The sequence below is a fragment of the Cyprinodon tularosa genome, unplaced genomic scaffold, assembly GCF_016077235.1.
Source record: "Cyprinodon tularosa strain WSP-4 unplaced genomic scaffold, ASM1607723v1 ctg570, whole genome shotgun sequence".
Taxonomy (NCBI): Eukaryota; Metazoa; Chordata; class Actinopteri; order Cyprinodontiformes; family Cyprinodontidae; genus Cyprinodon; species Cyprinodon tularosa.
In genome coordinates, this window is record NW_024039308.1 from 253,538 (window position 1) to 266,484 (window position 12,947).

Sequence of the window (12,947 nt, forward strand, 5' to 3'; positions counted from 1 at the left end):
TTCGAGTAAATTATGGACGCTACCCACTCAGGACACTTGGAATACATTGGACGAGCAGTATGGAGGAACATTGACACGTTTTTTGTGGACTTTTATGGACCTTTCTGCCTCGGGCGCCATAGACCTCCATTATCTGAATGTCAGCAGACAGCAAGAAGCCTCCTAGATCTCCCGATGCATTTGAGATATCAAAAAAGTACTCCAGAGTGTTGTTCAGCATGGGGGTGAGTAGAAAATGAAGGCAAATCATGTTTTGGGTGTACTATTCCTTTAATGTGATGAATTTGTGCAAAAAAAACGCATAAAAACAACGCCTATTTTTAACAACTTCTGTGTCAGTCTCCTACGCTGTTTATGTAGTAAACAGAGAGTTAAGCTTCAACGCCGGCTCACTACTGGCCGACACTTAAGCACAATGATGCATGCATATGAAGCTGACGCAGGAGGTAGCCAACCAGAGGTCAATACTGAGCTGGCATTTTGAAGTAGAACATGGAAAGGCAAAGCTGTGTTTATTAAGTTAACATAATGTGAAGCTGATATGTAAAAAATGATCCCTTTTTGTGGGTTTTTTGTGTGTACAAAGTATTATTGCTGCTTCATGGCATTAACGTTGAGCCGCTGGAGTCACATGGACTATTTTAACAATGACTTTCACACCTTTCTAGACCTTGAAAGTTACAATGGTGTTGCAGTCAAAAGGGGGGTCAGAAAGCTCTTACATATCATCAAATATGTTAATTTGTGTTCCGAAGATTAACTTAAGGATCTTAATAGTCTTACGGTTTTGGAACCACATGAGGGTAAGAAATTAAGGACAAATATCACATTCTGGTGTGACCAGATAAGTACAGATATCAGAATGCTACAAAATTAAAATAACTGCTACAAATTTAAAAGTACATGCCTCATTCATAATTTCAAGAATCTCATCAAGTTTCTTCCCAACAGCTCCTCCCTTCCTACTGTAGAGTCTCAACAATTTAGCCGAGTGTTCGTCCAGCTTCCCAAAGAATGTTGACTGTAGTGGCTTCAGTGTGATCCTTCGGAATTCCTCCTCGATCTGAGAAAGACAAAAGGAGATATGCAGAAATATTTCACAAAATTAATTCAGAAAATACATATTTTAGAAAAGAATTAGAAACAGGGAAAGAGAAACAACACCAAGTAGAAATGTTACCAAGTATAATTGTATTCTAATAACTCTAGAAATACAATTAGAACGACATTTAAGTGGTCTGATGTTTGGAAAGGGATGCTGCACCCTATGAGAGTTAATTTAAGTGCATGGTTTGAGTTTAGTTAAGTTAGGAGCTTAGTTTCAACAAATTCCACACTACTATAACCTTGCCAGACAAAGTACTTGGTATTACAAAGGTAATTAGACAAGTATTCAAATGTTCTAAATACCTGGGAAAACTCAAACAGGGCAGGCCATCAAGCATATAAGTCAACCACAGGTGGTTTCTGGATCACATCTTTACGACGCAGTGAGAAGGTGTTTGCCATCTTCTCATTAATTACTCTGTTGTTGTCTCTCTTCTTGTACTCATAGAGAAGTTCCCTCTCCTTTTCAAGGGATTCATCCGTTTCACCTTGAGGATGAGGTGGGAGATAGTTTACCTCAGATTTCTTTGCTTTTTTAAAGTTTTTTGCTGCAGTTTTATCTGCAGCTGACTTTCTCTCTCAATTTTGACATAAATAGTGACCACATACAAAAGCTGGAGTCTTAAATCTTTCTAATATGATAGCTCAGTTTTTAAATTAAGTAAAATGTTCTGGGCAGGTAATTATTGTAAACAATAAGCTGGGGCTGTCATCGATCTTTCTATTTAAGGGGGATAAATATAAAAATCTTACTCTATAACAAAAGGTCGACCTCGGCCCTTTCCATAATGTTGTCAGATACTTAGAATAATAATATGAGCATATCAGTGACAGTTTGATTTAAATTACTCAATTGCCCATAACGTAGACCATGCAAGACTGGGACTAACGTTAATAGTTTCACCTCTGAAGACTGAAAAGGTCTAAGCTGAACCGATTTGAAATATTGTTGTTCCCATCAATCACCTAAAAACAAAGAAATATATGTATTAATTTAAAGGATAAAATACAGCTAAACAATGTTACAGTCCTGCTCTAAAAATCCACATGCTTACGCTACATGCCTTATTTTATTGCTGAATTCTAGCGTTAACTTTAAATTACAAAATAACAAACTATTTTATCCCCACTCGCAAAGTTTCAAATAATGCTAGGCTACACGTAAGCAACATAACGTTAGCGATGCCAGCAACACTAGAAAATCCACATACCGTTACAACAACGCAATCTTCAAATTACATTAAAAACCTCATTTTTCTACAGCAATTCAAAAACTATGAAGAATGTACAAACTGAAGTAAATTAAATATTTAACTAACTTCATTCTTACCTTAGGTTCAGTCCACATGTGCCTCTTCATTTGAAATGTAAGGGGTTTCCAGACCAACAAAACAGGATGGGTATTCCGGAAGGGGAAATTTTTTGTATTGAGTAAATGAAACAAGGTATTGTTTGTTGTGGGTATGTACGTAAAAAGATTGGCTGGGATCACTTAGATTAATTTTGTAAGGGAAAAAAATGCACTATGTCTTGTGTTTTGAACAAACGCAGATAAATTCAAAACTAAATATATTATGTAAAGATACAAACGTAACATTTTATTGTTAATATAACACATTTTAATTACATAACATTTTCGTTCACTCAGATTTATTTTTCTCAGTGTGGTGGTGAGGGTGAGAGCGCAGGTGGGGAGAGAGACGGCGTGCAGGGAGAGCAGGAGGAGGTGAAGGGTGATGAGGGCTATTTGGCGTGTGGAGTTCAGGGAGAGAAAGGTGAGGTGGAGGTTAGAGGACAGGTTGAAGGTTCAACTGAAAACAGTGTGGAGTTGTTTTGTGGAGGTGGCGTGGAGGGAGAGAGGGGTGAAGCAGAGGAGGTGATGGAGCTGGAGGCTTCTGCACCTAAAAGAAAAAGTAAAAGGAAGAATGTGGTGGCTGCTGCACAAGCCAGCAAGCTGGCCAGCAAACAGGCCAGCCAGCAGGCTGCAGAGAAAGAGGAAGTGTCAGACAGCAGCGATGCTGAGAGCTGGGTCTCTGACACCAGTGAGCTCTCTGTGTCACAGTCCAGCGATAAGGAGCCTTTATACCCCGCAGAATCTTTTAGGGATTTTTTAGTGAATACCAAAGGTTTTAAGGGATTAAAAATAGAGGCATATTTTCCTAATTTAAGATTATTTTATTCATCTGCAAGACATCACATCAGCAACAAGGGGTCATCAGGTTTAACTGATAGACAGATCTTTAGATTAAGGAAAATAATGTCCAAAGTCAGAAAACAGCTTTAATGATGCACAACAGCTTTTTATTACTTTTTTTAGTTTTTTGGTGTGTTGGTTTTAGCTTCTTACCCATTATGGATTCTTTTAAAATAGCATCTTTGAATCTTAACGGGGCGAGGGAGGCTGAAAAACGTGCTTTAATTTATCAAACCTTAAAACAAAAAAGAATCGATGTTGTGTTTTTACAAGAAACCCATAGTGATATTTTAACTGAAGCAGACTGGAGTAGAGAGTGGAGGGGGGAGGTCATCTTAAGCCACGGCACCTCCCAGAGTGCTGGGGTGGGGATTCTTTTCTCCAGAACCTTCACCCCTCTTTCTACAGAAGTTGAGCACGTCGTTCAGGGGAGGTGTCTTTTAGTCAAAGCAAAGTTTGATCTTTTTAGCATCGTTTTTATCAATATTTATTCACCTATCACCAATGCAGAGAAAAAGCGTTTTTTTGAAAAAATTGGGGAAAGGTTGGGTGATTGTGGGTGTGATGATTATGTTTTTTTAGGCGGGGATTTTAACTGTACCGAAAATGAGCTTTTAGACCGCAATCATCCAGAGCCGCATCCAGCGGCCCAACACGCTCTGCGGCAGCTGGTCTTGTCTCACGGCCTGGTGGATGTATGGAGGAGGATGCACGCTGGCTCCAGGCAGTACACATGGTCCCACATCAATGAAAACAGAATCTCTTTAGCTCGGCTTGATCGTATTTATTGTTTTAAACACCATTTTAACGTGTTTAAGGCATGCCAGATTTTACCGGTGGCTTTTACGGATCACTCGTTGCTTTTAGGTAGTGTTTTTATTAGAAACATTTTACCGAGAAGCGCTTACTGGCATTTTAACTCTGCTTTAACTCACGATCGAGGTTTTAAGGAGACTTTAAGTTATTTTTGGACTGGTTTTAGACAGAAAAAGTCAGATTTTACCTCTCTTAGACAGTGGTGGGACTATGGGAAAGTTCAGATAAAACTGCTGAGTCAACAGCATACTCTCAACGTCACTCGTGACATTACCAGATCTATCAGAGATCTGGAGATGAACATCGTGGACTTAGAGCAACTCAGCGGATCCACAGGAAATCGAGAGCACATTGAAGCTCTCAAAACTAAACGGCTAGCGTTAGCCAACCTGCTGGAGTCAAAAGTCCAAGGCGCATTGGTCAGATCTCGGGTCCAGAACATCACAGAGATGGATGCTCCCTCTAGCTTTTTTTTCAGCCTGGAGAGGAAGCACGGTCAGAGGAAGCTGATCCACTCTTTGCTGTCGGACACGGGGCAACAACTGAGCGAACCGGGTCAGATCAGGGAGAGGGCTGTGGGTTTTTACCGTTCTCTGTTCCGGAGCGAATACAAAGAGAACGAGGATCTGTTCCGGGAGTTCTGCACTGAACTACCCCAGGTCTCTGAGGAGACCAACACCGAGCTGGAGCGTCCCCTGGAGCTCCAGGAACTCCACACAGCCCTCCTCGGCATGCAGGGCCAGAGGTCCCCTGGCATTGATGGACTCACCGTCGAGTTCTTCAAGGCCTATTGGGACCTTCTGGGAAAAGACCTGCTAGACGTCTGCAGGGAGAGTCTGGTCGCCGGTTCGCTCCCCTTGTCTTGCCGCAGGGCGGTCATCACCCTGCTCCCCAAAAAGGGCAACCTGCAAGACGTCAAGAACTGGCGCCCCGTGTCCCTCCTCTGTACCGATTACAAGATCCTCTCCAAGGCTCTGGCGGTGAGGCTGGGAAAAGCTATGGAGCAGGTCATCCACCGAGATCAGACCTACTGCGTCCCCGGCAGGTCCATGGTAGACAACGTCTACCTGATTCGGGATGTTTTGGAGGTCTCCGGTTCATTGGGTTTACAAGTCGGCTTGATTTCATTAGATCAAGAAAAGGCGTTTGACCGCGTTGAGCACGGCTTCCTCTGGAAAACCATGAGGGGGTTTGGGTTCAGCGAGGGTCTCATCGCCAAGATCCAGGTACTGTACAGTGGCATAGAGAGTGTGCTGAAGATCAACGGTAGCCTGTGTGCTCCTTTTAGGGTGTGTAGAGGCGTCCGACAGGGCTGCGCGCTCTCAGGGATGCTCTACGCGCTCTCCCTGGAACCCCTCCTTCAGAAAATACGTTCGAGTGTTTACGGTCTGGTTTTACCCGGTTTTACTAATCATATGGTTTTATCTGCCTACGCTGACGACGTTGTTGTTTTTATAAAGGATCAACGGGACGTCAGCCTTTTAACCGAGGTAACTGAAAAGTTTTCAGTCTTGTCCGCCGCGAGGGTGAACTGGGCAAAGAGCGAAGCCCTGGCCGTCGGAGAGTGGTCCGTCAGGCTCCCAGTTCTCCCTCGAGGTCTGGTGTGGAAGAGGGACGGTTTTAAGTACCTTGGTGTGTTTTTAGGCAGTGAAGCTTTTTTAAAGAAAAACTGGGAGGAAGTAGAAGGAAAAATAAAAACCAGGTTGGAAAAATGGAAGTGGTTGCACTCCCAGATGTCCTATAGGGGCAGAGTACTGGTTTTAAATAATCTTATCGCTTCACAGCTGTGGCACAAACTCTCTGTTTTAGACCCACCCTCTGACCTTCTTGTAAAAATACAGTCAGAGATGGTGAATTTTTTCTGGAGCGGTCGACATTGGGTGCCACAGTCTGTCTTGTTTTTACCAAGAGAGGAGGGGGGCCAGGGCCTTGTCCACCTGGCCGCCAGAACAGCCACTTTTCGTTTACAGTTCCTTCAGAAGTTCCTCACAGAAAACCCCGTGTGGAGAGACGTGGCCAGCTGCATTCTCAGACGTGTAAACTCTCTGGGGCTGGATGCTGCTCTGTTTTTAACAGACTTAAGTCTCTTAAAGATAAAAGGGTTACCTCAATTTTATCAAAGTGTTTTTAAATCATGTGCTTTTTTTAAATTGCACAGGTCCAAAACGCATAACTCTCTGCATTGGCTTTTAGAAGAACCGCTGGTGTGTGGAGCGAGGCTGGACGTCCACGACAGCTCCGTGCCTGGCCTTCCCGAGACGCTGTCCAGGTCGGGAGCGGTGACCCTGAGGCATCTGGTGCGGGTCGCCGGGCCGGATTTCTCGGGCGTCGAGGAGGTCCGCTCGCTGCTGGGGGTCCGGTCCGCCAGATTGGCGCGGCGCTTTCTGGAGCGTCTGAAAGAGCGGATGACTGCTGGGGAGAGACGGCTCCTGCAGCTGCACGCCACCGGAAAGCGCCCGCCTGACACGAGTGACCCGTTCCCGGACGTGTGCATGGATCCAGACTTTGGGGAGGACAGCGGACCCCTACTACAGAATCAAAGGATGGATCTGTGCAAGACGGACCCAAAAACATTATACAGAACTTGCACTAAAGTCCTAAACAGGAGAACTCTCCACAACAGGGCAACAAACGTCTGGGCAGACAAATTTGGAGGACAAAAACCTCAGTGGAGGACTTTGTACAAGCCTCCCATCAAGAAACGGACTGGTGACCTTCAATGGAGGATACTTCACGGCGCCATTGCTACAAACGCGTTTTTATCTGTCATCAGTCCTGAGGTTTTAAACAAATGTCCTTTTTGCAGTTTGCCCGAGAGTGTGTTTCACGTTTTTATGGATTGTGTACGACTGACTGGTTTTTTCAATTTTTTAATGAATGTTTTTAGCCTTTTTAGTGTGGTTTTTACCCATTCTCTTTTTATCAATGGTGTACATTATAACCGAGCCACTGCCTTCAAATCCAGAATTTTAAATTATTTAATCTCTGAAGCCAAAATGGCCATTTACCTGACACGACGAGACAAACTGCAGGAAGGACCTCAGCTTGATGCGGTGGCTCTGTGGAAGTGTAACATCAAAGCCAGGTTGAGGCTGGAGTTCTGCTTCCACAGAGCCACTGGGGATTTGAAGGGTTTTATACAACTGTGGGGTTTTAACAATGTGTTGTGCACCATTTCTGAGTCAGGAGAGCTGAAATATAACAAGCTGCTTTTATAATGATGTCCTGATGACCTGAGTTTTTTAACTGTTTGTTGATAATTCATTGTTAAATAAATGTTTTGTTAAAAATCAAAAAATCTTCTTCTTCTTCTTCTTCTTCTTCTTCTTCTGTTGTTTTATGGCGGATTGGCAGGCCAACGTAAAAGGTGCATTTCCGCCACCTACTGATCTGGAGTGTGGAGTGCACAATTTTGGAAGACTGCGCTATACCCAAAAAAAAAAGAAAAAAAAAAAGAATCCTATAACTAAATCCTATTAATTGTTCCTGTATCTTTTAGATATTTGAATAATATTTCATTAACTCTTGTTTGTCTTATCTCGTTTCCTAACAGTGCTTTTATTGAATTCCCATTAATCCCTATTTTTCTCAACTCTTGTATGAACTTCATTCTCTCCCTTACATACGCAGTACACTCAAAAATAATATGTTGTACTGTTTCTGGATCTCCGCATTTGTCACAATTTCCTGTTTCATGTTTCCCTATTTTAAAAAGACTGTAGTTTAATGCTGTGTGACCTATTCTTAGCCTTGAAATAATTATATCTTTTTTCCTATTTCCATATCTTTTCCTCTCCTTTCCAATAAACTTTTGAATCTGATACAAATGTCTTCCTTTTGACTCATTATTCCATATCGTTTGCCATTTCTTTCGAGTTTCAATTGTAATCAATGTTTTCATTTCTGATTTACTTAAAAATACATTCATTTCTATTTGCTGATGATTTAATGCTTTCTTTGCTAGCTTGTCCGCTTTCTCATTTCCATCTACACCCACATGTGCTGGCACCCAGAGAAAGTATACTAGTATTTTTAACTGCCTTATTCTAAATAGACTTTGCAATACTTCAAATATTAAATCTTGCCTAGTTTCAGATTTTCCACTTAGAAGACTATTTAGCGTAGCCATTGAGTCGGTACATATTACAGTTCTTAGTGGTTGAACTTCTTCGATCCACTGTAGTGCTAATATGATAGCTAATACTTCAGTTGTAAATACTGACACATGATTAGATATTCTTTTTGCAATTTTTATTTTGAATGTCGGAATGTATACTGCTGCTGCTGTTCTTCCAGACTCTGGCTCCTTAGACCCATCTGTATATACCTGTAGAACTGAATAATATTCTTTACTTAAATGTTGTTGTACTATGATATCAGTTGGTGTATTTTTCCCCCGTTTATTCATTATTTTTTGTATTTGTAAATCGATCACTGGTGTAGAAAACATCCAAGGGGGAATTGCCGGTATTGGAACAGTTGGGGTTATTACATAATCTTTCAAATTCAAACTGCTTGCCTCTTTCTTTACTACCCATCCAAAGCTTTTTATTTCGTTATATTCATATTCCCAACAATCTTTCAGAAGAAGTCTGACCGGATGATTTTCTTTATGTCCTTTTACACTAGCCCAATATCTCATTCTCAGTTGAGTCCTTCGTTGTTCAAGTGGCATTTCTCCCAATTCAACTAGTAATGATACTACTGGAGATGATCTAAATGCTCCACAACAAATACGTAAAGCCTGATTTTGTATAACTTCTATCTTATTAAGTAAGGTTTTATTCGCAGAGCTATAAACTATACTACCATAATCTATGTTTGACCTAATCACTGCATAATAAATTCTCTTCAAAGACTGACAGCTTGCTCCCCAATCAGCTCCTGACAAGCATCTTAACACATTTATTCCTTTTTTGCATTTTTCTATTAATTTCTGAATATGAACTCCAAAACTTAATTTATAGTCCATCCACACACCTAAATATCTCACTACTTTCACTTGTTCCAGCAGGTAACCGTACATTTTGATATTTAAAGTAGGATTTTGTTTTTTATTTGAAAAGCATATTGCATACATCCTCCGCTGTAGAGAGCATGCGTGAGATGAACCAGGGTTTCCGCGGATCAATAAAAATAATTAAAAATTCATTCTTTTTTTTTTAAATCAAGGCCTTAATTGGCACTAAAATTATTTAAATATGTTTATCGAAGTATTTATAATTCTTTAATAAAAAATGCTTATAAAAACAATTTCGTCAGATATATTATATCGCTCCAGGCGGAGAAAAAGCTAGAGGATATATATATACGTATATATGTGTGTGTGTGTGTGTTTACATACATACAGGAGTCATGGAACTGTGCTTACAGCTCCTTCATATTTCATGTACACTAATAACTTGTGTACATGGTTCTTGTTGATGGCATTAAAATCATTTCTAATAGCATTAAAATAGCATTAAATTAGAGTCACTCATTCCTGTATGAACCCTGTGAGCGCTTAATTTAATATGACATATTAAAAAAATCCCACCATCATCCAGCATATGTTCAGTTTCTGCCCAAATATATATATATATTTTTGTAGATTTTTGTAACGGGGATAAGGATAATTCAAAACTGCTTTTTTTGAATGAACTTGTTCTCTACTCCCAAACTCAGCATCTCTTTTCATTCCTGTAATAAGAAGTTTCTTTTGAATGGATTTGATTAAAGTTTAAGTCCCTCGGTATAAAATAAATATTTTGATGGAGATGAGAAATCTGCTTCCTCGTTGGTGAATAACCAATAGTTTGGATCCAATCATTTAAATAAACGGTGTTAGTTTTTTTTTTTTTATATATAAGAATTGTGCTATAATTTCTAGTCACCGATCTGTTGCTGCTATATTTTAATTTGACGAACCGGAATTTGTCGATGTTCTTTTTCCTGTTTGGTGCGATTGCAATTGCGGATCTTGACCTGGCCGGACCTTATGACCACAGTGTACCAATCTTCTGATGGCTACTTCCAACAGGATAATGCGCCATGTTATAAAGTGAATCATCTCAGACTCATTTCTTGAAACTTTTCCACTTAAGTAATTGTGAATTGAGCATATTGACAGACAACATTTTATTTTTTATCTTAAATGCAATTTTTTTAAAAATAATTACTGCTCTAAATGTATTGCTCTGTCAGCTAAAGATCTGTTTTGGTCTCTATACTTTAATTAAATAAATCAATTCAAGCTAAAATGTAAGAGGCTATACTGAGCCTGATCTCTTTGTATCAGAGATTTTCTTACCTTTTAGAAAAATGTCACTTGGAGTAAAACCCCCCCTGCAACCCTGATTTGCATTTGTATAGCTCACAGCATGTTCATTTACATGTTAAAGCCTCCCCTAGAATTCCATGGGGGGGAAGCATGGGGGGAACACTGCCTAAGAAAGTCCACGTCAATTTCTGACAATTTACGGGAGTTTTCGGCGAAGCCTGCAAATTGTCGTAAACTGCCGCTAACCTGAAGTTCCACGACAATCTACAGTGCCGCATATTGACGAAAATCCCACTTTTCATGCAGTGTCTGCACTGAATATGAATCTATTTATGTTGTTCTAAGACCTGATAGAATGACACTTAGGCTACGTTCACACTGCAGCCTGAAGTGACCCAATTCCGATTTTTTTGCCCATATGTGACCTGTATCAGATCTTTTTATGACAGTCTGAACGACACAGATCGGATTTTTTCAAATGCGACCCAGGCCACTTGGATATGTGGTCCTGAATCCGATACATATCTGATCTTTTCAAATGCGACCTGTGTCTGTACGGCCAGGTCGCATTCATCCGACCTACACGTCATTGATACTTGACAATTGTTACTAATCTGCGTCCTACTAAGCGGAGGCGGGAAAAACTAACAACCATGGCGGAAGATAACACAGAGAGCAGTCAATGGAGAGAAAGTGAGGTTGCTGACTTAATTCATATTTGGAAAGATAGCTCGATTCAGATCAAACTCGAAGGGTCTTACCGGAACCTGGCTCTCTTTCTTTTTGATCTTCTTAAAAAGATTTCGTTCGTAATGTGCCTGCTCCTGTTGGAGAAGAACTTAAAGAACGCAATATACGCTGCGGTATTACGAGTCATGTTTACTTCCGCAAACACTGAGGACGCTTGTTACATGTGACGTCATCGCGTCCTCGAGTGCGCATGCGGGACACTTCGGTTGAACGCTTTCAGTTCACACAGTAGATCACATACAAGTCGCATAAAAATCCGATTTCACAAAAAAATCGGAATTGAGCATTAAGGCCTGCAGTGTGAACGTAGCCTTAGTTGCCTTCCTTTAAAGTTCTTCCAAGAACATCACATCAAGAGAACACCCAGAATCTTCAGGAGGAACATTTAAACCCAAGTACCTTAGTGTTCCCTCTGATGACTGCTAGACAATGGATAAATAGATGGACACATGGATGGATGAAAATTCTTGTCTGTATTCATCTCCTGATTCATTTAGTTAGTGGAGCTTTAATCTGAACCACAGCTTTCTTCCCCATCTGACCGTTGAGTCATTCCTGCTGTTCTGGGATCAGAAACACAGTTGCAGCTGTTCCTGCAGTCGACTGCGACTGTATAAGACAGATGTGGTTGAATTGTCTTTGATGAGTCAGTACCAGAACCAGCATCTGATTTCAAAAGAAATCCTGAGTTTCAGTGGAGTGTAAAAAGCATGTTGAAGACATGTTTTATCTGCTGGTGCTTTTTACAAACCCGTTTCACCCAGGTGCAACTTTTTGTTTAGATGAATCCAAAATAACATGTTTTTGTTTATTTTAAGATAAAGAAAGTTTATGAGTCAACCGCTAAAAGACTCTGTTCTTGTTAAAATGTGCTTAATCAGATACTCCCCAGGCAGTTAAACAAAAGTTATAAAACATCAGTTGTAACTTCCTGAATTGTAAGAGTTTATTTTCCAACACAAATTAATCAATCTCAGCAGTGACTTTTTTTTAACAGTCTGATTCTTGTGGAGATGTTTCTATTTCATTTTAAGCTTTGTTTCAGATCTTTCAGGTTTATGCTCAGCTCTTTGAAGGTAACAATATTTACTTCAGGCGGTCATGTTTGTTCTGGTATTGTCATTAAAATCCCTTATAAAAGAGGTTTGTAGAATTTTCTTCTTTCACCTCTGAAAATGCTCCATGCATTTGCTACTTTAAGGTTGGACTATTTTTATTCTTTACTATCTACTATCTTAGTAAACAATCTTTTTACTCAGTCCACAAACTGTAGTTAAAAGTCCTCAGCTTATCCAAAGCACTGCAGCCAGAGATTAAAATAAAAAAGAGATTTGCTTTGCATGAAATCCATCCATCCATCTCTCCGTCCATCCATCCGTCCGTCCGTTCGTCCATAAACCCATCCATAAATCCATCTATCCATTTTGCCCACTTATTCTGTAAGGGTCACATGTGGGGCCAGTTCACTGGCAGCCTATCCGCGAAAATAAGATTGCCAGTCTGTCGGAGGCCAACACAGTAACACACTGCCAGTAAGAGTGGCTCAGCCTTTCTTTTGCAATCTCTTTAGTTATGCTGTCATAGGGTTAGGCTGCTGGAGGACATAGGGACCATCTCTATTCTCCAATTCTGTGATAATTGTGAATGCAACCCCTAAATGTATGTTATCTCAGCCTTTTATGAACACCATTTGACAAGTATTTTGGTAAACAAAGGGAGAAGATCGCCACTTAATGACTGAAGGTGTCTAGGTCCTGCGGTACCACATCAAGGCCAAACCACTGACCTTTCCACCAACTGATAAAATTAGCCATTTCATCT

At 40.6% G+C, this 12,947-nt stretch overlaps 1 long non-coding RNA gene across 1 annotated transcript; it reads right to left on the reverse strand.

Annotated features, from left to right (window-relative positions):
- Positions 1-926: 926 nt before the first annotated feature.
- LOC119797100 lies at positions 927-2,486 on the reverse strand. Its single transcript, XR_005282549.1, has 3 exons — positions 2,438-2,486; positions 1,411-1,595; positions 927-1,063 (listed from the first exon to the last, which is right to left on the reverse strand). It is a non-coding gene; the product is annotated as an uncharacterized LOC119797100 (long non-coding RNA).
- Between the last annotated feature and the right edge of the window lie 10,461 nt (positions 2,487-12,947).